Source organism: Heterodontus francisci, chromosome 20, assembly GCF_036365525.1.
Source record: "Heterodontus francisci isolate sHetFra1 chromosome 20, sHetFra1.hap1, whole genome shotgun sequence".
NCBI classification, from domain to species: domain Eukaryota; kingdom Metazoa; phylum Chordata; class Chondrichthyes; order Heterodontiformes; family Heterodontidae; genus Heterodontus; species Heterodontus francisci.
The window spans coordinates 76,220,310-76,244,518 of record NC_090390.1 but is presented as its reverse complement, the minus strand read 5'-3'; the positions used below and the strand labels follow the sequence as shown (position 1 = coordinate 76,244,518).

Here is a 24,209-nt window from a genome sequence, read left to right as displayed (position 1 = left end):
TGTGTCAGGATGAAAACATCTCATCAGATGTTAATTTCGAGTCGGTTTCATAAATTCTCAGAACCACGGTGGCTGTTTGTGTTCCGTAGCAATATCTGAAAGTTAGACTGTGCGGGAGAGGAACTGCAGAACCTTAGCAGAGTTTCCAGACATATTTCAGGTGCAAATGTCTCGCTGTGGATGCACAGATGGGTCATGACTTCAACTCACAATATTAAGGCAGAAGCTTTCATGTGACCAGTTAGTCAAACGTCCCCCTTCAGGGTCCCCCTGTCTCCAACTTCCCTCCTCCCCTTCCCGATACCTCTCTCTCTCTGACAGAAAGAGGTTGGGCACTACACTCGCAGGCAACTCCTGTTACTGTCAGATGCAAAGGAAACTGAAGGAAGTCTCCGTGTTTTTTTTTAATTTTAATTTTGCCGAGCTGGACCTGGGAGTAAGGGCATTATTTGTGAAACTAATGTGCGGGCTGAAGCGAGGATATCACAGAGACTGGAATAAACTGACCTTGGGCAGCTCCAAGCCACTTGTTATATTGTAGCTGAGAGGGAAAGCGAGTCGATAGATGGTAAGTGTGAATTATGTTCGGGTCGATTGTTTCTCTTTGCTGTAAAACTACACAACTCTCCCTCCAGGGGCCTGAGTTATGGGGGGGGGGGGGGAGTGACATAATTATTCTGGCATCGGTAGAGCTGGGAAGGAACAGCTGTTTAGCAAATCATGTGCATTAGGTCAAGCTTTATTCATATTCTGTGTTGTATACCCACACATACATACATACAGAGCCATGGAGAGTGGAGTTCATTACACCTCTCTGTAAAAACCCAGTTTATGTCTGCCGGAGTGGAGCTGCTAATTGCTCAGTTGGTGTGCTGTAATCTGATCAGCAGTTTTCAAAGAGAATGTAACAGTTTTGCATTGAGAACGCTCACGATTTAATGGGCACGCCTTGGCTCTTCGCCAGCCCCCCCCCCCCCCCCCCCTTCTCCTAGAAGGGAGAGGGGCGTGTGTCGCTGCTTTAGAAGGTAATGGGATTCATGAACTCCTTGTAATTTTGTGAGAAAACAAGTTTTTTTTGTGGGGTGGGGTTTCAGCTGAATTGAGCTGTGAGGTTTTGGGTTGAGACTCCAGCTCTGAGACATTTCCAAATATTTTCTTTTGCAAGTACTGTTTTCTTCTTGCTTTTGGTACTACTTTTAATGCATTAAAAAAAGGACGCCGAGTAAATTGGATCTACTTTATTTGGCACTGTTTATGGTAATCTATGGCCCCAGAGGTGGAGGGAGACGCCTTCGGTTTATATTTCTGAGCAATGGTTCATATAAAGTGGGAATTTATTGCTATCGTTCATCGTAAGTCAAATGATGTGCTGTTTTAAAGGACCTGGAGGGTTACACTGTATATTGCACGGTGTCGTAATGCACTGCCGAGGTGGAGCCGTGTATGAGGTCCCTGTCCCTTTAAGGCTGCAAGTTCTCAATTGCTGCGCCTCTTATTAAGTCAGTTAGAGGTTATTTGTCAGTGAGCAGGAATTCCAAATTGGGAGGCGCTAGTTAATATTTCACTGCAGGTTCAAAGAAGTTAGTATGAAATTACTGCCTTTTTTAAAAAAAAAACTGTCAGCTGTGGCTCAGTGGTATATCACTCTCCCCACTGAGTCACAAGTCCTGGAGCGAGCCCACAACCCTGAGTATAAAAATCAGGGCTTACACTCGAGTGCAGTACTAAAGAGGTGCTGCACTGGCGGAGGTACTGTCTTTTGGATGGACATTGAACCGAAGCACTGTCTGCCCTCTCAGATGGAGGTAAAAGATTCCACGGCAGTATTTCAAACCAGGACAAGTGAGTTAACCCCGGTGTCCTGGTCGATACTGATCCCTCAATCTGTCATGAGTTTCTTTGTGTTATCTTAAGCAGCGCCATGAAGTATGTGGATTCCAGTTCCTTGAGTATATACAATATAAAACGAGTATATACAATACAGTGCAAACTATATACAGAACCTTTGTCCAGGGTGTTACTGTGCAGAATGATTATGGCTCCGTCACATGACTACATCTGAGTACTTAGCTCATTAGCATACTGAGTTCTTAAAGGAACATCACTGCTAAAGTGATCATACAACACAATCAACATCACAAAAACAGATATTTGGTCATTATCACATTGCTGTTTGGCTGCTACATTTCGTGCATTACAACAGTAGTACTTCATCAGTAGTAGGGGTTATAAAGCTTTTTGTGATGCCCTGCATTTGGGAAAGGTGCCATACAAATGCACGTCTTTTTTATTGTACATTTGGCCCCTTGAGCCTGGTCCGCCATTCATAAAATCATGCCAGAGCCTCTACATCTATCATGTATTGCTGTTAAGGTGAAGTCATGTCCCTTTAAGGCTACAAAGTCTAATTGTTAAGTCAACACTGGCTGGCTTCATATAGAGGCAAATTAAGAGCATGCAGACATTCTGGCTCTGATATTTTGTATGGCTGCTGAGTTCCTGTGCTGTTTAAGTTTTTTTTTGAAGTGCAACACAAACTTGAGTGTGGCATAGGAACAGAAACAGGAGTAGACCATTCAGCCCCTCAAGCCTGTTCTGCTATTCAATTAGATCATGGCTGGACTGTATCTCGATTCATTTACCTGCTTGTGCTTCATATCGCTTAATATCCTTATCTAACAAAAATCTATTTCTGCTTTGAATTTTGAATTGACTCCCAGTCTTGGCAGCTTTTAAGCGGAAAGAGTTCCAAATTTCCATTATCCTTTGTGCGAAGAAGTGCTTCCTGACATCATCCCTGAACGGCCTAGCTTTAATTTAAGGTTGGGCTCCTTCTGGACTTCCCCCACGAGAGGCAGTAGTTTCTCCCCATCTAACCTATCTTGAACACTTCAATTGAATCACCCCTATATTCTTCTATACTTCAGGGAATGCAAGCCATGAAGGGAATGTTAAGGGCATTTGTATTCTAGATAAATATGGACAGCTATTACTGAATTTCAAGCTCTATTCCTCTTGGAGTTGTCGGGTTGTTGCTTTCTTTCCATTGTGTATTTGTTATGGAACTATGGCCCCTTTACCAGGGTTGAAAACCCTCCAGAATTATCCTGGAATCTGCAGTAATTAAAGATTAATCTCCAGGACACTGCTGGGAACCACCAGGAGGAAAATCACTGGCGCATTAAATAGAATAGCTTTTTAAAAAAACATTTTTTTTTGGACATTTTCATTTATTAGTTTTAAGGAGGTAGGAAAAATGGCTGCTTGACTGTTGGTCAGCCTTGCAACTGGTGTGGGAAGAGGATACATTGCAAGGACGGATGTATTGGATGTGGATGTATGGGGTGGGTGGTTGAAGACGGGATGTTATGTGAAGAAATCTCTAGGAATATGCCGGAGTTGGCAGCCCTACACTCAAAATAACTCGCCATTGAAAGCGCATGGGAGTCTTTTCAATTAAGTGCTGAATACATGATACATTTTATGTCCGCCACTCTTTCCACACTCCATAGCCAACTTTTCTTCATTTCCTCCCCCAGCAATAGAGAGAACAAAAAGAGCATTACAGGCTATTTAAAAAGAAACATAGTTCACACAAAAGAAAGATTGTGCAGGGCTACGGGGAGAAGGTAGGGGAGTGGCAGTAGGTGAATTGCTCCTTCAGAGAGCCAGCACAGACGTGACAGGCCGAATGGACTCCTTCTGTGCTGTCACAATTCCGTGATCTCTCCTTCCATGGGATGCCTCACTCCTTTAGGATGAGACATTAACAGAGCGTCTATCCTCTCAGACGCACATAAAGATTCACTGGCCTTATTTGAAAAAGACCAGGAGAATTCTCCCCGGTATCCTAGAGAATATTTATCCATTAACCAACATCACTAAAACAGATTATCTGGTTATCATCTCATAGCTATTTGTGCGAGTTTGCTGTGCATAAGTTGGCTGCTGCGTTACAAAAGTGACTACACTTCAAAAAATACTTAATGAGCTGTGGAATGTACTCCCTGAATCTATCTGCTTCTATACCCAACCTCCTTTAAGACACTCCTTAAATCTATCTCTTTAACCAAACTTTTGGCCACTTGTCCTAATAACTCCTTGCATGGCTTGGTGATAAAGTTTTGCTTGGTAACTCTCCTGTGAAGCACCTTGGGAGGTTTTACTACATTAATGGTGCTATATCAATGCAAGTTGTTAGTTGGTTATAAAGCACTAGGAAATGTCCTGAGGTCATTAAGACACGATATAAATGCAAGTTCTTTTCACGCACTCTAGTGACCCAGCTGAGCACAGTTCATTTAATTGAAGCAAGTGAGTGTCAGTAAATACAGAGTTTTACAGGTTGTGATTGACAATGCAACATCACTGTTTTCACTGATTGCCTTGGTCTTGGTATTATTTTGAGGTTTGAAAACAATACCACATTAATGAAATGTATTTGGCCGAGTTTCTTTGTTTCTACACACAAAAAACAGTGATGCGTACTATAGTATATCAAAATACATCTCCACGCGTTGGCGTGTAAAGGTCTCGGAGGTAGCAGATGATACAGAAATTTCAAAATTTGCAGATGATGCAGAAGTTGGAAGTATTGTGAACTGAAGAGGATAGTGATAAATGTCAAGCGGATATAGACAGGCTGGTGAAATGGGAAGACATGAGGTAGATGAAATTTAATGCAGTGAAATGATAGATCTTTGGTAGGAAGAACAAGGACAGGGAAGATAAAATAAAAAGTACAATTCTAAAGGGGATGCAGGAACAGAGACACCTGGGGGTGTATGTGCGCAAATCATTGAAGGTGGCAGGACAGGTTGAAAAAGTAGTTTAAAAAGGCATATGGGATTCTGCGTTTTATAAATAGAGACATAGAGTACAAAAGCAAGGAAGTTATGATAAATCTGAATAAAACACTGGTTTGGCCTCAACTGGCATATTGGGTCCAATTCTGGGCATCACATTTTAAGAAGGATGTGAAGGTATTCGAGAACCAGAGGACACTGATTTAAGGTGATTGGCAAAAGAACCAAAGGTGACATGACGAAAATCTTTTTTACGCACTGACTAGTTAGGGTCTGGAATGCACCACCTGAGAGTGTGGTGGAGGCACTCAAAATAGAATTGGATAAGCACCTGAACAGAGAACATTTGCTGGGCTGTGGGGAAAGGGTGGGAGAGTGGGACTAGCTGAGCTGCTCCTGCAGAGAGCCAGCACAGACACAATGGACCAAGTGGCCTTTTTCTATGCTGTAACCATTCTGTGCTTCTATAATTCTATGTGCTTTTCTAAGGTGAAAGTCAGGTGTCTGGAAAGTAGAGGGGGTACAAATGATCCCCACTGGCTTCTTGGCCCTTTCCACAAAGGGGAAGGCTTATTTGTTTTGTCCAACCTCCCTTCCGAGCATCACCGTTGGGGGTGTGTAGAAGGTGAGGGGGTGCCTGATCCCGTTGCGGAATCCTGACTGCTATGTCTCCACAGCAACCTACAGGAAGCTGGTGGACTTGCAGTTGGGAGAGGTGGGTCTTTTCATCTCCTCTTCATGATCATCATCATTGTCTTTAGCTTCTGGTGTCTTCGAACCTTTCCTCATTTGGATATTGTGTAGCTACATTGTTTCGCAAGATTCTTTAGGCTCTCCCTGGGCTGTATTGCAAGGTTTCATTACGTTTATCTAAGATAAAGGTATGAAAACCTTTCCTATTCATAAAATTGAGGTTGTTATATGGGGTTCAAGTGAGACAGGCATTCCATCCCTTTCTCCTTGCACCCATGGGAAGTCTTTCAGTCTGTGTCCATTATTATAAGATTGACTGGATGAGTCATGATGGACTAAATGGTTTTCCTCATCCCATAATTATTTTGTGATCTCTTGCACAACTGAAATGTGAAATACATTGTGTTGGGAGTAAACATTGCATCTGAATTTTTCATTCAGCTGAATCCGTCCCTGTTAAGAAAATAAGGTTATGAGGGAAACAGTGTTTTTATTGAATGTTTTGCCAAAGAATTACAAGAGGATCTTATTTGACTTTCCCATGGATTGTTAGATATATATTTGACTACTTGCTCATTAATATTGATATGGCTATTGTTCAGCAGCAGTTATCCTACCACATCCCCTTCATAAACCCAAGACCATAAACAGATGGCAAGCGCATGTAGCTTTTTTTTGTTTCTCTTGCCAATTTTCTGGACATGTACGACATTACATTGCCAGTAATTCCCTGTTATGCAGGTGGGCAGTGCTTTGTTGCTTGTCACTGAGCTTCTAGTCTCTGTTTGAAAGAGAATCCAGGGCTAATGTTCTCTGTTTGACCCCCCCCCCCACAACTCCCCATCACTTAAAGATTTTTGTCACTTTACCCTATGGTTCCCAGCTAGATTTCGACTGGCGATTCGCAAAAGTTAAGATGAGAAGCGAATACATGACCAGTATTGCCAAAAAAGAGAGATTAACTGGTCATTAATCTCATTGCTGTTTTGTGTGGATCTTGTTTTGCAGTAAATGGTTGTCATGTTTGCCTACAAAACAGTAATTGTGCTTCAAATCAATTCACTAGGTGAAGTGTTTTGGGATATCCTGAGATCTAATAAGATTTATAAATGGAAGAAAAGCACTTTTGTACAGATATCTATGTAAATAGAAATATATCACCTCGCACTCCTATCTCTAATCTCCATTAGCCCCACAACTGTCTAAGATATCTGCACTCCTCTAACTTTGGCCTCTTGAGCATCCATGATCTTAATCACTCCACCATTGGTGGCTGTACCTTCAGCTGCCAAGGCACGAAGCTCTGGAATTCCATCCCCCAAACCTCCTCTGCCTCTCTACCTCTCTTTTCCCCTTTTAAAACTTAAAACCGATCAGTTTGATCAAGCATTTGGTCGTCTGCCCTTGTTTCTCCTTTTCTGGCTCGATGTCAAATTTTCCTTTACAATGCCCTTGTGAAACCCCTTGGGACATTTTATTATGTTAAAAGTGACAAATATATTGTGTGTATGTATATGTTTTTGTATACATATATTATGTGTGTTGGTGTACACATACATCAGACACCCACACGTGAAGGAAATCTGTACCTGTTGAACGTGATTTGACATGGTAATAAATCTAAGTTCACAGCACCTCTCCAATTACTCCTGAATTATTACTCACTTACAGGAACCACAGCTTCAATACTCCTTTTGAAAGAAAGTAAAAACATTGCCTCAAATTCCAGTTTTAATGGATGATGGCAGAATGCCTGTTTTTCTTTATAATTATAATTAACAGCTGGCAAAATTGCAGCAGTAAGTAGCTTTGAAACATGGGATTGCAGACAATGTGGGTTTGTTCACTGGCTGTTAAAGCAGGATTTCTCCCATCTTTTGTTAGCTGGGAAACTTGACCTTGCATAATTATGATTAAAGCTTATTATTTTTTTCTGTTAAAACAGTGAGTGTTGACGACATGACAGATTCAATAATAACATTTCAAATGGGAATAGGATAAATACTTGAAAAGGAAAATTTTACAGGGCTATTAGGAGAGAACAAGGCAGTGGGATGAATTGGATAATTCTTTCAGAGGCAGGATCGGCCGAATAGATTCTAACCACTTTTGGCGAACAAATTTGGAACAGTTTGAGAGTTTGGGGGTGAGGGAACAGGCTTAAAGTGAATACACCCAAGTTTCTGCACTCTTGGACTGTCTCAGCAGTGAATATTAAAGAGGATGGGCAGAGGCCAGAGGAGTTATATGGTATCTCAACACAGTGAGGTAATTTGAAAGCAATTCATGACATTTTCTAGCCAGTGCGACAAGACATTAACTTTCTCTGGTAAACAAGTTCAACAACTATGCTAAGACACTGCACAATGAAACTTAAGTCCAAATAAATGAAGTGTGCATTACCAGACAAAATGAAGCCCCAGTTAGGCTGAAATTGTTAGCATTGGAACACTAAATACACTCGGATGAAGTTCCTTTTACTATTTTTAATGAAAGTGTCAAAACGTGTTCAATTTTTGTGACCTAATTTCACTCCAAGGGTGTTTTACAAAGGGAGGGAAAGAGTGTTGGCAATTAAATTTTCAGGTTGACAAGGGCAGTTTAATTCATTTGCTTCTTGGTGTCAGTTCTTGTTATCATAGCAGTTTCACCATTTGTAATGCATCAGTTTGAGAATGGTCTATTGATGATGTATGACTGTGACCTGGGTGCATTACACCTCCTCCTCCCTCTCAACTTTCGACACAGTTGACTAAGCCATCTACCTCCCATGCCTCTTCTCTGTTGTCCAGCTATGAGGACTGATGCAGCCTGGATCCACTCTTTACAATCTAGCCGCAGCCAGGGTATCTCCTGCAATGTCTTCTCTTCTTGCTCCCACATCATTACCTCTGGAGTCCCCCAGGGATCTACCCGTGGCCACTTCCTACTTTGCAGCTATATGCTGCACCTCAGCAATATCATCTGAAGAAATCACGTCAGGTTCCACATGTATGCTGATGACACCCAGCTCCACCTCACCACCAGCTCTCTCGACTCCTCCATTGCCGTGTTCTTAAATTGCTTGTCTGACATCCAGCATTGGGAAGACAGACGACATTGTCTTGGACCTCTGCTGCAAACCCCATTCCCTAGCAACCAATTCCAACCCCTTCCTTGGCCACTGTCTTAGCCTGAACCAAATTCTTTGGCCAGAAGCTGAGCTTTCAACCCCATAATCATCTCCAACACAAATATCACCTACTTTTGCCTCCATAACAACACCCTTTTCGGCCCCTGCCTCAGCCTAGCTGCTGCTGAAACCCTGATCCAAAATTTTATTACCTCCAGACTTGACGATTCCAATCTCTCCTGGCCGTTCTTCCACCCTCCATAAACTTGACTTCATCCAAACTCTGCTGCTTGGATCCTAACTCGCACCAGGTCCTGTTTACCCATCACACCTATGCTTGCAGACCTATGTTGGCTCTCTGGCAACCAACACTTTGATTTAAAAATTCTCATCCTTGTGTTAAAATCCCTCCATGATCTCTACAACCTCCTGCAGCCCTACAACCCTCTGCAAACTCTACATTCTTCCAAAACTGGCCTCTTTGTGCATTGTCCTTTTCCTTTGCCTCACAATTGGTGGCTGTACCCTCATCCGTCTAGGCCCTCAACTCTGGAATTTCCTCCCTGAACCTCTCCACCTCTCTATCCTCAAAACCTATCTACCTCTGACCAAGCTTTTAGCGACCTGCCCTGACATTTCCTCCTTTAATTTGATGACTGTTTTCATTTGAAAATACTCCTGTGAATTGTCTTGCAGTGCTTTACTATGTTAAATATGCTTTATAAATATAAGCTGTTGTTGACATTCCCTCCTTAAGATAATCCCCATCCATTCCTGACCGTACTTTAGGATATTTTTAAACTGGTGCCACTCATCACACTGAGGTTCCAACCTGTACCTGTTTACATCCTATACCTTAAAGGCCCAACAATGAGTATGATTCCGAGTCGCTGGCAGTGGAGACATTGGTTGTGATTTTGAGTCCCTAGGCATGATTCAAAGCCCCCCTCCCCCCCCCAATTATCTTACTGAACCACAGTGATGTTCACAGCTGAAGCTGACCTTGTTCTCAAACAACATCCATGCACAACTGGGAGCCCAGGCAATTTTCCCACTTAGCCCAGAGGTCAAATGCCATCGGCTCATCCAGCAGCGTGTGACTTGGCAGTGTAAGTGGCTGAGGTAAATTTGCTTTGGAGTTGGTCAAATGCCCAACGCTGTACTGACAGTCAGAGCCAATACAAGCAGCACAAACACTGATCCAGCAATTCCTGGCTCAAATCCGTCCAGACGTGGGTGCGACAGCAGTTGGGAAGGTAACCCTTCGAGTACTGAGTTCCCTCTGCAACTTTCACGATCCACATCTCGTTTCGACCCTCGCGGGTGCGTTTTGGAAACTGAAAACGTGGCAGGAGTTTTTGTTGGCAATCATTTGAGGGAGATGGAAAATTTATTTAATTTTTTTCCTTTTTGTTTCAAAAATGGAATCCCAGTTCAACAAAGGTTAAGTCCCAGTTCAATCATATCTGGGTTCCTTCCAAGTTTAATACTTTGTGCTGCTTCACCAATTAAATTTTTTTCCAAAAATATAGTTTATTCATAAAATATGTAAAAGTACATGACATAACAGTTCAAATTCGACATTACAAAGAGTGCATTTCTTTCAATACAGTATGTGGCAGTCTGAGGTGCCTCACTACACTTACTATTTACAATATATATTTCTTGTCAAACATAGCCCAAAGATTTTACATAGGTTTCAGCCCCTCGGTATACTATGGCATGAGGGCCTTAGACTGTGGTCTTTTCCCCATTGACCCTTTGTAGCGGCTGCCCCAAGCTTTAGTGCGTCCCTCAGCATGTAGTCCTGGACCTTGGAATGTGCCAGTCTACAACACTCGGTCGTGGACAATTCTTAGTACTGGAAGACCAGCAAGTTTCGGGCAGACCAAAGAGCACCTTTCACCGTGTTGATGGTCCTCCAACAGCAGTTGATGCTTGTCTCGCTGTGCGTCCCTGGGAACAGCCTGTAGAGCACAGAGTCCCGCGTTACGGAGCTGCTCGGGATGAACCTGGACGAAATAAAAAAACTGCATCTCTTTCCAGAATTTTTTGCAAAGGCACATTCCAGAAGGAGGTAGGCGACAGTCTCTTCTGCACTGCGGCTGTCTCGAGGGCAGCGTGCGACAGCACTGAGGCTCTAGGCATGCATGAAAGGATCTGACGGGGAGGGCCCTTCTCGACACTTGCCAAGCTACGTCTTGGTGCTTGTTTGAAAGTTCTGGTGATGAGGCATTCTGCCAAATGATTTTGACAGTCTGCTCATGGAACCATCCGACAGGATCCACTATCTCCTTCTCCTACAGGTCCTTGAGGGCGTTACATGGTACCACTGTCTGATGGACTTGTTGCCAAAGGTGTTTTTCTGCACAAATTCTTCCGTGAGGGACCAGTAGTACTGCACGGTCCAACCGAATGGAGTGTTCCACGGCAACATGGCCAGACCCATCCTTTGCACCACCAAGGACAGAGAGAACCTCAGCATGTAGTGACACTTGGTTTTGTGTACCGAGGGTCTACGCACAGCTTGATGTAGCTGCACAAAATGGCGGCGGTCAGGATGAGGGTGATGTTGGATACGTTTTTCCCCCTTGATCGAGAGGTTTGAACATCACGTCCCTGTGGACACAGTCCATCTTCAATATCCCAATAAAGTGGAGGTAGCTCGTGACCGCTACGGCGCAGGAGTTGGGTATGGGCCAGACCTGTGGCACGTACAGTAACACTGAGAGTGCCTTGCACTTGATGACCCGGTTCTTTCCCACAATGGAGAAGGAGCACTGCTCCCACATGCCCAGTTTCTGTTCCACCTTGGCTGTATGCTCCTCCCAGTTTTTGGCACATGTCCCAGCCCCTCCGAATCATATCCCCAACACCTTCAGGTATCTGACCTGACAGTGAAGGGGACAAGGGATTGGTTGGCCTTGATTTACTTTGGCTCCCGAGGCCATTTCGAACTGATCACGGATGCTCATCATTCTGCGGACCGACAGCGGATCCGAGCAGAAGACGGTGATGTCGCCCATGTACAGGGAGGCTTTGACTGAGTGCCTCCGCTTCCTGGGATTGTCCCCTCTTGTGTCCGTATCCTTCATGATGGACTCTGCAAAGGGTTCGATACAAGACCGAGGAGAGAGGACAGCCTTGCCTGACTCCAAATTTGATTGGAAAGCTTTCCGATTCCCACCTATTGATTGAAACTGCACTACTGATTATGTCGAACAATTGCATCCAATTGCAGATTCCCTCCCCAAACCCCATTTTGGAGGGTATGTCCATCATGTGCGCTATTCTGTCAAAGGCCTTCTCCTGGTTCAAGACGATGAGGCAGGTATTGACCCTCTCGTCCGGCAATGAATTAATTACTTCACTAATGAATTAATTTAAACGCCAGCATGTTTCATAACAAATTCTTTCTCCCATTCGATTATGGTATGCTCCATTTAAGGGGCCAGTTTGGTCATGCATCTTGCGTGATAATGGGTGGGGGAAAGGGGGGGGATGGAGAGGAGGGGTTCTCCTCCACAGGATGAATGTGTGGATGAATACAAATACATCCAGCAAGAGCAGTTCTGCCATGTATGAAAGTGTGCTACTGTTCTGAATTAGTTTCCTCCACATAGTGATGCACAGATTGTATTGCTACTTTGAATCAATAGGCAGAATGCCACAGCGCAAATTTGCAGTCAATGACATCCAAGGATGCCAGTCTTTTCTCTTCCCACGCCCCTCCGCCCCATTTTCTGCCACTGGTGGCTCGCCTCCAAAGGCAACTGTTTAGTTTGGATCACGGGACATTCCAGAGCCTTTGTTTACATTGCTTTTTTAAAAAAAAACCCTACTCCCCGAACCTGTTTGACAGAAGTTGGGAACCCGCTAAGCTGCGGCTCTGCAATTCTGTTGCCAGGGTAACTGCCCGGTTTGAACGAGTTGGTGAAGCCGGTGTGCAGACGCGTCACATGATCCAAACTTAAGTAAGCGCCAAACGTAAAAGCGTGAGGTGGGCCTCGGCCCCTCTGGAACCTCCAACCTTATTTGAATAAGGGCCTGATGGGATCTACCCCAGAATACTGAGGGAGGCAAGGGAGGAAATTGCTGGGGCCTTGACAGAAATCTTTGTAGCCTCATTGGCTACAGGTGAGGTCCCAGAGGACTGGAGAATAGCCAATGTCGTAACTTTGTTTAAGAAGGGTAGCAAGGATAATCCAGGAAATTACAGGCCGGTGAGCCTTATGTCAGTGGTAGGGAAATTATTGGAGAGGATTCTTTGGGACAGGATTTAGTCCCATTTGGAAACAAGTGGACTTATTAGTGAGAGGCAACATGGTTTTGTGAAGGGGAGGTCGTGTCTTACTAATTTGATCGAGTTTTTTGAGGAAGTGACGAAGATGATTGATGAAGGAAGGGCAGTGGATGTTGTTTACATGGACTTCAGTAAAGCTTTTGACAAGGTCCTCATGGCAGACTGGTGCAAAAGGTGAAGTCACATGGGATCAGAGGTGAGTGGGCAAGATGGATACAGAACTGGCTCTGTCATAGAAGACAGGGTAGCAGTGGAAGGGTGCTTTTCTGAATGGAGGGCTGTGACTAGTGGTGTTCCGCAGGGATCAGTGCTGGGACCTTTGCTGTTTGTAGTATATATAAATGATTTGGAGGAAAATGTAGCTGGTCTGATTAGTAAGTTTGCGGACGACACAAAGGTTGGTGAAGTTGCGGATAGTGATGAGGATTGTCAGAGGATACAGCAGGATATAGATCGGTTGGAGACTTGGGCGGAGAAATGGCAGATGGAGTTTAATCCGGACAAATGTGAGGTAATGCATTTTGGAAGGTCTAATGCAGGTGGGAAGTATACAGTAAATGGCAGAACCCTTAGGAGTATTGACAGGCAGAGAGATCTGGGCGTACAGGTCCACAGGTCACTGAAAGTGGCAACGCAGGTGGATAAGGTAGTCAAGAAGACATACGGCACACTTGCCTTCTTCGGTCGGGACATAGAGTATAAAAATTGGCAAGTCATGCTGCAGCTGTACAGAACCTCAGTTAGGCCACACTTGGAATATTGTGTACAATTCTGGTCGCCACACTACCAGAAGGATGTGGAGGCTTTGGAGAGGGTACAGAAGAGGTTTACCAGGATGTTACCTGGTCTGGAGGGCATTAGCTATGAGGAGAGGTTGGATAAACTCGGATTGTTTTCACTGGAACGACGGAGGTGGAGGGGCGACATGATAGAGGTTTACAAAGTTATGAGCGGCATGGACAGAGTGGATAGTCAGAAGCTTTTTCCCAGGGTGGAAGAGTCAGTTAGTAGGGGACATAGATTTAAGGTGCGAGGGGCAAAGTTTAGAGGGGATGTGCGAGGCAAGTTTTTTTACACAGAGGGAGTTGAGTGCCTGGTACCTGCTGCCGGAGGAAGTGGTGGAAGCAGGTACAATAGCGATGTAGCGACGTTTAAGAGGCCTCTTGACAAATACATGAATAGGATGGAAATAGAGGGATACGGACCCCTGAAGTGCAGAAGGTTTTAGTTTAGACAGGCATCAAGATCAGCGCAGGCTTGGAGGGCCGAATGGCCTGTTCCTCTGCTGTGCTGTTCTTTGTTCTTTGAATTTGTAGAATAAAAGAAACAAAGTCTGGAAATCCACGATAAAAAACAGAAAATGCTGGAAATATGCAACAGGTCCATCAACAAAGAACAAAGAAAATTACAGCACAGGAACAGGCCCTTCGGCCCTCCAAGCCTGCGCCGATCCAGATCCTCTATCTAAACCTGTCGCCTATTTTCTAAGGGTTTGTATCTGTTTGCTTCCTGCCCATTCATGTATCTGTCTCGATACATCTTAAAAGACGCTATCGTGCCCGCGTCTACCACCTCCGCTGGCAACGCGTTCCAGGCACCCACCACCCTCTGCGTAAAGAACTTTCCACGCATATCCCCCCTAAACTTTTCCCCTCTCACTTTGAACTCGTGACCCCCAGTAATTGAATCCCCCACTCTGGGGGGAAAAAGCTTCTTGCTATCCACCCTGTCTATACCTCTCATGATTTTGTACACCTCAATCAGGTCCCCCCTCAACCTCCGTCTTTCTAATGAAAACAATCCTAATCTACTCAACCTCTCTTCATAGCTCGCGCCCTCCATACCAGGCAACATCCTGGTGAACCTCCTCTGCACCCTCTCCAAAGCATCTACATCCTTTTGGTAATGTGGCGACCAGAACTGCACGCAGTATTCCAAATGTGGCCGAACCAAAGTCCTATACAACTGTAACATGACCTGCCAACTCTTGTACTCAATACCCCGTCCGATGAAGGAAAGCATGCCGTATGCCTTCTTTACCACTCTATTGACCTGCGTTGCCACCTTCAGGGAACAATGGACCTGAACACCCAAATCTCTCTGTACATCAGTTTCCCCCAGGACTTTTCCATTTACTGTATAGTTCACTCTTGAATTGGATCTTCCAAAATGCATCACCTCGCATTTGCCCTGATTGAACTCCATCTGCCATTTCTCTGCCCAACTCTCCAATCTATCTATATTCTGCTGTATTCTCTGACAGTCCCCTTCACTATCTGCTACTCCGCCAATCTTAGTGTCGTCTGCAAACTTGCTAATCAGACCACCTATACTTTCCTCCAAATCAGCATCTGAAAAGAAAAAAGCCGGGTTAATGTCTTGGATTTAACCTGTCATCTAGCCTGATTACAACCAAATCATTAACTTGTCTTTAAGTTGGACGTTAAACCGAGGCCCTGTCTGCCGTCTCAGGTGGATGTACAAGATTTTATGGCACTATCTGAAAAGGAGCAGGGGAGTTCTCCCCGGTGTCCTTACCAACATTAATCCTTCAAACAACATCACAAAGAGAGTATCTGCTCATTCTCACATTGCTGTGTGTGGGGGCTTGCTGTGCATTAATTGGCTGCCATATTTCTTATAACAGTGACGACAATTTAAAAAAAAAGCACTTGGGGATGTCCTAAGGTTGTGAAAGACACTATAAAAATGCAAGTCTTTCTTTGCTCTTTATGAATGCAGATGTATTGCCAGCACTTTTTTCCATTTATGCCATGGTTCTGTTTCTGGAGCCAATAATGTAATGTATTATAAACAGGAATTAAGATGCAGCTAGGAAAAAGAGGATACAACAGCCTAAGTTTGTTCCCATTTTATTATGAAGTTTATGCTAAAAAAACTGATGTCATGTTCAGGTCTGCACTCCTTCGGGCACAGTCATCATGCTCTGTAGGCATGAGGTATTGTCCAGTTTTAGACTCCTACCCAGCTCCTGTCTTGCACCAAAACTGTCTACTTCCATCTTCACCCTTGCCTCCGCTCATCAGCTGCGGAAACCCTCCATGCTTGTTATTTCTAGACTTGACTCTTACAATGCTCTCCATACTGGCCTCTCACCTTTCACCCTCCATAAAGTTAAGCTTTTCATAACATGCACCAAATTCTGGTCATCATCTTCCCTGTGCTCACTAACCTGCAATGGCACGGGTTTCATTAAGACTTCTCTTTTTTTAATGAATTCACTACCTGGTTTCCAAATCCCTCTGTGACCTCTTCCCTCCCTAACTCTCAACCTCCTCTGGCCCTACAACCCTTTGAAATCTCTGTGCTCCTTCAATCTTGGCCTCTTGTACATCTCTGAATTTAATTACTGCACCATTGACGGCCATGCCTTTGGCTGCCGAGGCCGTAAACTCTGGAATTCCTCTTTTAAGGTGTTCCTTAAAACCTACCTCTTTGACCGAACATTTGGTAACCTACGCCAGTATCTCCTTATGTGTGCCAGTGTCAAAATTAGTTTGATAACATTCCTGTGAAGTGCCTCGGGACATTGTACCACATGATAGACACTATTTAAATGCATGTTGTTGTTGCATGATGTAAACTGCATGGTGTACCTTTTTCAGTTTTCTACACTTGCCTATTTCATCGTGTGTTATCCACTACATAGGGTCAATAATTCCTAAAAGACCCATTTGCTTCTGTTTGCTGCCTCCAGTGAGTCTGTTTATGTTAATTAGACCAGGAGATCGAATGTTTTACCACACCAGCTAATGGCCAATCCTTGGAGGCCCAGCTTCCTGGCTTCGGGACATATGATGTAAAGGGTCTCAGCTGCCGTCTCTGCTCATTACTGATATTAGTCAACTGACCTGGAATCCTGTTAGTATTTTATCACCGTTGTTAGTACACGCTGGGCTCTGAACTGAATCTGAGGATGGGGTTGGGGAACTAAGAAGCTGAATAGATTGCTTCACGGCTGGTAATAATAGCAAATGGCCAGGCCAAGTGAGATTGTTAATTTTGGCAGCACAGGTCCAATGAAACACCTGGGGCACCCACGTTTATGCTTTCATTTCCAGAGGTACCCAGAAGTACAAGATAAGGAGAATAACCGCAAACCTGTCATTTCAGCCAGCATTTGATGATAACTATGGTGGGCAATTTTCATTTTATAATTTCAAAAAGATCAAGTACCTTGGTTTTTAACCCTTTTAGTAAAAACACATTGGTATGGATTTGAGATGTTTATTTCCTGTCTGGACACAAGATGTAAGGAAGGGCTCAATTATTCTTCCTCCTTTGGTGAGTTAGAAGGAAAAGCTGAGGAAGCTGAGACCCTTCAGTTCTGAAAGGAAGGACCCAAGAGATGACCTTATTGCAGTTTCTAAATAGTACGGAAAAGGTAGATATGGAAAACTGCTTTCAATTGTGAGAGTCGAACAAAACCATACAGGTTCAAGCTAGTTAGGGTTAAATTTAGGGCTGATACCAGGAAGTCAGACTTCACGCAGAGAGAATGGTCAACATGGGGAACAGATTCCCTGAGGTGGTAATGGAGTTGAAGTCTGCTATTATTTAAGAATTATTTTGATGCTGCACTGGGAATTTTTTTTTTGTGTTTCCCTGGATGGATTAAAATGGCCTTTTTTCCTGAATTGTCCTATGATCCTGTGAACACTGAATTCAACATTGTACCCCTATTATTCCCTGACTAAGCAAATCAGTGAGCTTGAGACCCAGTTGGAGATTTGATGTCCTGGTGGTTTCTTGCTGGTGCTCCTCTCCTTAGTGATGTCCATGGCCAGTCTGAAGCTGGTACCTGATACTGCTTGTCGTTGCTTCATGAGTGAACTCTCTGTGCTGTAGGCTGCAAGCGGGACTTTCAATGGGCCAGGAGATCCTGCCTGCGGGCTGCTTCTGAAACAAGGTAATAGCATCGGGTGGGAGCTGTAGGCAGTACCAGCAGCGAAAAGATCACCAGTGGGGCATTCTTCACTGGAACAGAGAAGGTCACGGGAGGGGGCAGGGGGAAATCAAAGAGAGGTATTCAAAATTGTGATCACTTTGAGAGTGTAATTTATGAAAACCTGTTTGCACAGGTTGTCAAATTGGCAACAGAAGGAGATAGACTGAAGACCATCACTTGAAGAATAAAGGGGAAATTTATTGATTTGCCCCTCCTTCCCCTCCCCCCCCCCCCCCACCACAACCGCCACTGATTTATTAAAATATGGAATGCTTTGCTACAAATAGCTATTGTGGCAGAGACTATATGATCGTTTAGAAGTATTTGAATGGGGTTAAATATAGAAAGAGATGGGGAAAACCGAAGAGATGGATTTGGAGTAACTCACTCCAGATGAAGAGTTAACATTGGCAAAGGTGGGATGGGTCAAATATGGTAATAGTTATGATTTCAACAGTAATTGGTGAATCTACCAGCAACATAAATTGGTCCGTGCCACCAAACTGATGTCCGCCTTGGCTCAGTGATAATCTCTGCGACAGAAGGTCATGTATTAAACAAACCCAACTCCAAGACCTGAGCTTGTAATCGAGGGTGAGACTGCAGCACAGTAATGAAGGAGTGCTGCATTGTCAGAGGTGCTGCCTTTCTGATGAAACTTCTGCCCACTTGGATGGATGTAAACAATCTTATTGCACTATTTGAAGAAGTGCAGGGGGGGTTCCTGGTGTTCTGGCCAACATCTGTCCCTACTACAAAAAACACATAACTGGTCCTTGTCTTTCTGCTGTTTGTAGGATCCTACTCTCTGAAAATTGAATGTGAGAATGTCTAAAAACTGAATAATTACCCTATGAAAGTAATTCATTGGTTGTAAAACATTTTGGGATAGATCCCTTTTATTTAGTCATTCACAGGGTGTGAATGTCGGCGGTAAGGCTCATTTATTGCCCATCTCTAATTGCCACTTGAAAAGGTGGTGGTGAGCACTTAGCAACTGAATGGCTTGCTGAGCCATTTCGGAGGCCAGTTACGAGTCAACCACGTCGCTGTAGGCCAGACCAGGTAAGGGTGGCAGATTTCCTTCCCTAAAGGATGTTAGTGAACCAGGTGGGTTTTTAGGACAATTCAATAGTTTCATGCTCACCATTAAAAATACTAGCATTTTATTCTGGATTTATTTAATTAATTGAATTTTTGTTTAATTTTCTCTTAAATTATATTTAATTAGCTTCAATAATCTATTCCATATCCAGTATGACTTTGGTAAAAAAAACTCTTCTAGCCTCTAGTACTAATATTGATGTTACACTCCCTGATTACCTATTCATGGCCCAGTGGAACAAATCTTTTATTATTTACTCTCTCAAAATTGTTCATAATTTTGGATGTTTCTGTTACATCCTCCTCCTAACCTGCTCCAGTAAACACAATCTTAGCTTTTCAATTCTCTTTTATAACTGTATCCCCTCACCCCTGGTACACCCTAGTGGTACCTACCTACCATCCATGTTACAAAGTACTGCCTAGTATTTGCAGCACAGAAACAGGCCAATCAGCTCAACAAGTCTACGCCATTGTTTATGCTCCATACAAGCCCCGTCCCACCCTTCTTTATCTAGCCCCATCAACATATCCTTCTATTCCTTACTCCCTTATGACTTCTTATATGCATCTATGTTATTCGCCTCAATTGCTCTATGTGGTAGTGAGTTCCACATTCTAATCACTCTCTGGATAAAGAAGTTGCTCCTGAATTCATTATTGAATTTATTCGTGATTCATCTCTGCATCTATCCTCTCAAACCCTTTCATAAACTTGAAGATCTCTATCACCCTCAGTCTTCTCTTTTTCTAGAGAAAAGAGCCCCAGTCTGCTCAATCTTTCCTGATAGGTATAACCTCTCAGTTCTGGTATCATTCAAGTAATTTTTTAGTACCTTTTCCAGTGCCTCTATATCCTTTTTATAATATGGTGACCAGAACTGTTTACAGTATTCCAAATTCTGGACAAGTTTAGCATAACATATAACAGAGGATGCTGATTTTAAGGTGATAGGCAAAAGAAGCAACAGCAACATGATGAAAAACTTTTTTTTTTTACCAGTGAGTGGTTAGGATCTGGAATGCACTGCATGAGAGTGAGAGGGCTATGGGGAAAAGGCAGGGGAGTGGGACTGGGTGAGTTGTTCTTGTAGGGAGCCAGCATGGACACGACAGGCCGAATGGCCACCTTCGTGCTCTAACCAATTCTCTGATTTTATAACTTCTTTGCTTTTCAATTCTATCCTTCTAGAAATGAGCCCTGGTGCCTTGTTGGCTTTTTAAATTACTTTTTAGTGATTTGACAATCTATACCTCCAGATTCCTCTGCTTTCCAACTCCATTTAGACATTTATTTTCCAAGGAGTATGTGACCTTACTCTTTCTACCAAAATGTACCACCTCACACTGCTCTACATTAAAGTTCACTCACCACTTGCATACCAATTCTGCAGGTTTATTAAATGTCTTCCTATATTATGTCCAGTCCTCTTTTGTATTAGATGTAACCTCTAATTTGGTGTCAGCCACAAATTTTGAAATGGTATTTTTCTGAATCCCGAGTCCAAATCGTTTATGTAAATGGTGAACAACAGTGGTCCCAGCACCAATCCCTTTGGGATGCTACCTCCCACCATTTGCCAATCTGAGTAAATAATCTGTTGCAGCATTTTCATGGCTTCGATGTCCTTTCTATAATGGAATATCTGGAATTGCACATAGCACTCCCAACTGTGGTCTAAGCAATACTCTGTGCGACATCTCCTTGCTTTTGTATTCAACACTACAATATTCCAATTGTTCTTTTATGCTTTCTTTCTATCAACTTGTATTTTCCTTTTTAAAGATCTTTGTATCTCCACTCCTACATCCCTCCATTGAGGATTTTTTTTTGTTGAGGGTATATTTCCACATCTGTCTGCTCCTCTAACCAGTCCGTGCCCTCTGCCATTCTTCACTATTTGCCATGCCACTAATATGGTATCGTTTTGTTATCATTTTGTGCCCAAACATTATGTCTGGGGTTTTGTCGTGGCGACGGGGGTCTCAACTCCTTTGGGCAAGGCACGCTAAATCAAGTTTCAATTAGGCACTTAAGTGGACAGCGGCCGGCCTTCTCTGGGATCAAGGACCCTGGCGACGGAAGTCCCGCCTGCTGAGATCTGTCGGCCAATCAGAGGCTGGCAGCTCTTTAAATGAGCAACACCACCGCAGGGGCACAGGGGCAGTGGCTGCTGCCGGTACTGGACTCACTGGAGACAATGGAACCAGGCCATGATTAAGTCTGAGTGGGAGGGGTTTCGGGTGTTGTGGGGTGGGGGGGGGGGGTTGGCTCTCAGTAGGCCCCCCCCCCTTCCCAATGCTGGCTCCTTTGTTCAGGCATTAAGTACCTTTTAGTAAGGGACCCTCTGCCCCCAGAGCCCACATGGGTTTTCTTGGCCTGTTCCCTGTGCAGCGACAAGCCCACCTGCCAATGGGCTAATTCTGGTGGTGACAGGTTCAGGCCTTTAATTGGGCATTAATTGCCCACTTAAGGTCCTCGGTGGTGGGGTGGGAAGGCCATTCACAGGCATTCCCACCCCGAACTTAACATGGGTGGAGACGGGAATGTGGGAGGGTCCCCCCCCCACCCCCCCCCCCCCCCCCCCCACCATCCCGCCTGATTATATGGTCTCCCTGTCTCCAAACCGCATGCAGGGGAGAGCATAAAATCCCCCCTGATGTTCCAGTTGGGTATGCTGCATTGACATGATGCTTTTGTTGGGCACCTGGAGTGTGAAGTTATTCTTTTTCTTTGTGTGTTGACATCCCTTGCATTGAGTACAAAAGTAAAATACACAACACCTGGGTGTGACCATTTTTGTATCTAATAGATTGGACTTTGGACAGCTGGTAAGAGATTAATGCTGGGCGGTAAACACCTTGCACTTGACTGACTAATATCTGAAACCCCAGCTTCCAAGTTAGTGCAGGGTTCGTCCAATCCCACCAGCATATTCACTGTCTCCAGTTATCTTGCCATTTATCTCTCTCTCTCAGTGGTCAAACTGCATGAAAGCAGGCCTGAGCCAACGTTAAACTGTCAGTGTATTACGTACCAATCTTCGCTGTGTCCAATTGCCCTTTAAACTCTTGGCAGTGTAGACGCCAGAGTTTGTAATCCCTACTGAACAGTCCCTCATAACACACCATAGAAATTCCCGTTGAAGATGAGGCAGTGCATTCACGTGCAATAATTTATGTAGCGTCCTTCTCTGAGTAGATCTGTCCCCCTGACCTGAGTAACTTGTACTCAGAACTGGTACTTATATCCCCTCCAACCAAATACTTTCCTCTTCAGTTCTGAAGATGCAGGCTGATTTTGGCAACTAGTTCCATTTGTTCTGGTGAACCCTCTGATGCCCTGCCCAAATGGTCATTCCTCAAGTGCAAGTGTGGGCAGGCTATTCAACTATGGAATGTATTACACATATTCCTGTTTCTCACCTCAGCAACCTCTACGCATTTTCCAGTGGAAGTTTCTGACTAGCTGCCAACAGTAGGAACCCTAATTGATTTTTCCCCCCCTTTTCTTTCCTAGCCCAAGATTGAGTATTTTTACTGCCTTTATACATCAGGTCATGATGGGAGGCGGGTCAGAAGATTGGACAGAATATAAAAAACAGCAAGAAGAAACAAAAGATTGATAAGGAAGGTAAAATTAGAGTACAAGAGAAAGCTAGCTAGAAATATAAAGACAGATAGTAAGAGTTTCTATAGATATTTGAAAAAAGAGTTAACAAAATGAGTCCGGGGAATTAATAATGGATAATAAGGAGATATAATATGAACAGATATTTTGCATCGGTCTTCACTATCATCCCAGTATTAGCTGTAAGTCAGGAAAGGGAGGGACGAACTCAATAAAATTACAATCACCAGGGAAATGGTACTGAACAAATTGTTGGAGCTGCAGGTTGACAAGTCCCCAGGTCCTGATGGACTTCATCCTAGAGTGTTAAAAGAAGTGGCTAGTGAGATACTTGATGCGTTAGTTTTAATTTTCCAAAATTCCCTAGATTCGGGGTTCCTTTAGTTTGGAAAATAGTAAATGTAACTCCTTTATTCAAAAAGGGAGGGAGACAGAAAGCAGGAAACTAAAGGCCAGTTAGCTTAACGTCTGTCTCAAGGAAAATGTTAGAAGCTATTATTAAAGACGTTATAGCAGTGCACTTAGAAAAATTCAAGGTAATCAGGCAGAGTCAACATGGTGTTGTGAAAGGTAAATCATGTTTAACCAATTTATTGGAGTTCTTTGAGGGAGTTACATGTGCTGTGGATAAAGGGGAACCGGTGGATGTATTGCACTTAGATTTCCAGAAGGCATTTGATAAGGTGCCACATCAAAGGTTATTGCAGAAAATAAAAGCTCATGGTGTAGGGGCTAACATATTGGCATGGATAGAAGATTGGTTAGCTAACAGGAAACAGAGAGTAGGCATAAATGGGTCATTTTCTGGTTGGCAAGATGTAACGAGTGGTGTGCCACAGGGATTTGTGCTGGGGCCTCAACCTTTTACAATTTATATAAATGACTTAGATGAAGGGACCGAAGGTATGGTTGCTAAATTTGCTGATGGCACAAAGATAGGTAGAAAAGGACATAAGGAGGCTACAAAGGGATATAGATAGGTTATGTGAGTGGGCAAAGACCTGGCAAATGGCGTATAATGTGGGAAAGTGGGAAATTGTCCACTTTGGCAGGAAGAATAAAAAAGAAACATATTATCCAATTGGTGAGAGATTGCAGAGCTCTGAGATGCAGAGGGATCTGGGTGTCCTAGTGCATGAATTGCAAAAGGTTAGTATGCAGGTACAGCACGTAATTAGGAAAGCTAATAGAATGTTATTGTTTATCGCGAGGGGAATTGAATACAAAAAGTAGGGAGGTTATGCTTCAGCTATACAGGGCATTGGTGAGACCACATCTGCAGTACTGTGTACAGTACCGGTCTCCTTAATTAAGGAAGGATGTAAATGCGTTGGAGGCAGTACAGAGAAGGTTTTCTAGACTAATACCTGGAATGGGCAGGCTGTGTTTAGAGGAAAGATTGGACACGCTAGGCTTGTATCTGCTGGAATTTAGAAGAGTAAGAGGCAACTTGATTGAAACATTTAAGATCCTGAGAGGTCTTCACAGGGTGGATGTGGAAAGGATGTTTCCCCTTGTGGGAGAACCTAGAACTAGGGGTCACTGTTTAAAAAATATGGGGTCGCCCATTTAAGACAGAGATGAGGAGAATT

The 24,209-nt window shown here is 43.7% G+C and overlaps 1 protein-coding gene across 2 annotated transcripts in view; it reads left to right on the top strand.

Moving 5' to 3' along the window:
* Positions 1-328: 328 nt before the first annotated feature.
* Positions 329-24,209, top strand: part of lzts2a (leucine zipper, putative tumor suppressor 2a) — a 195,959-nt gene continuing 172,078 nt past the window's right edge. For both annotated transcript variants that reach the window (XM_068053038.1, XM_068053039.1), the window contains exon 1: positions 329-568. The gene's annotated coding sequence lies outside the window, so the exon portion shown is untranslated. The remainder of the gene's footprint in view (positions 569-24,209) is intronic.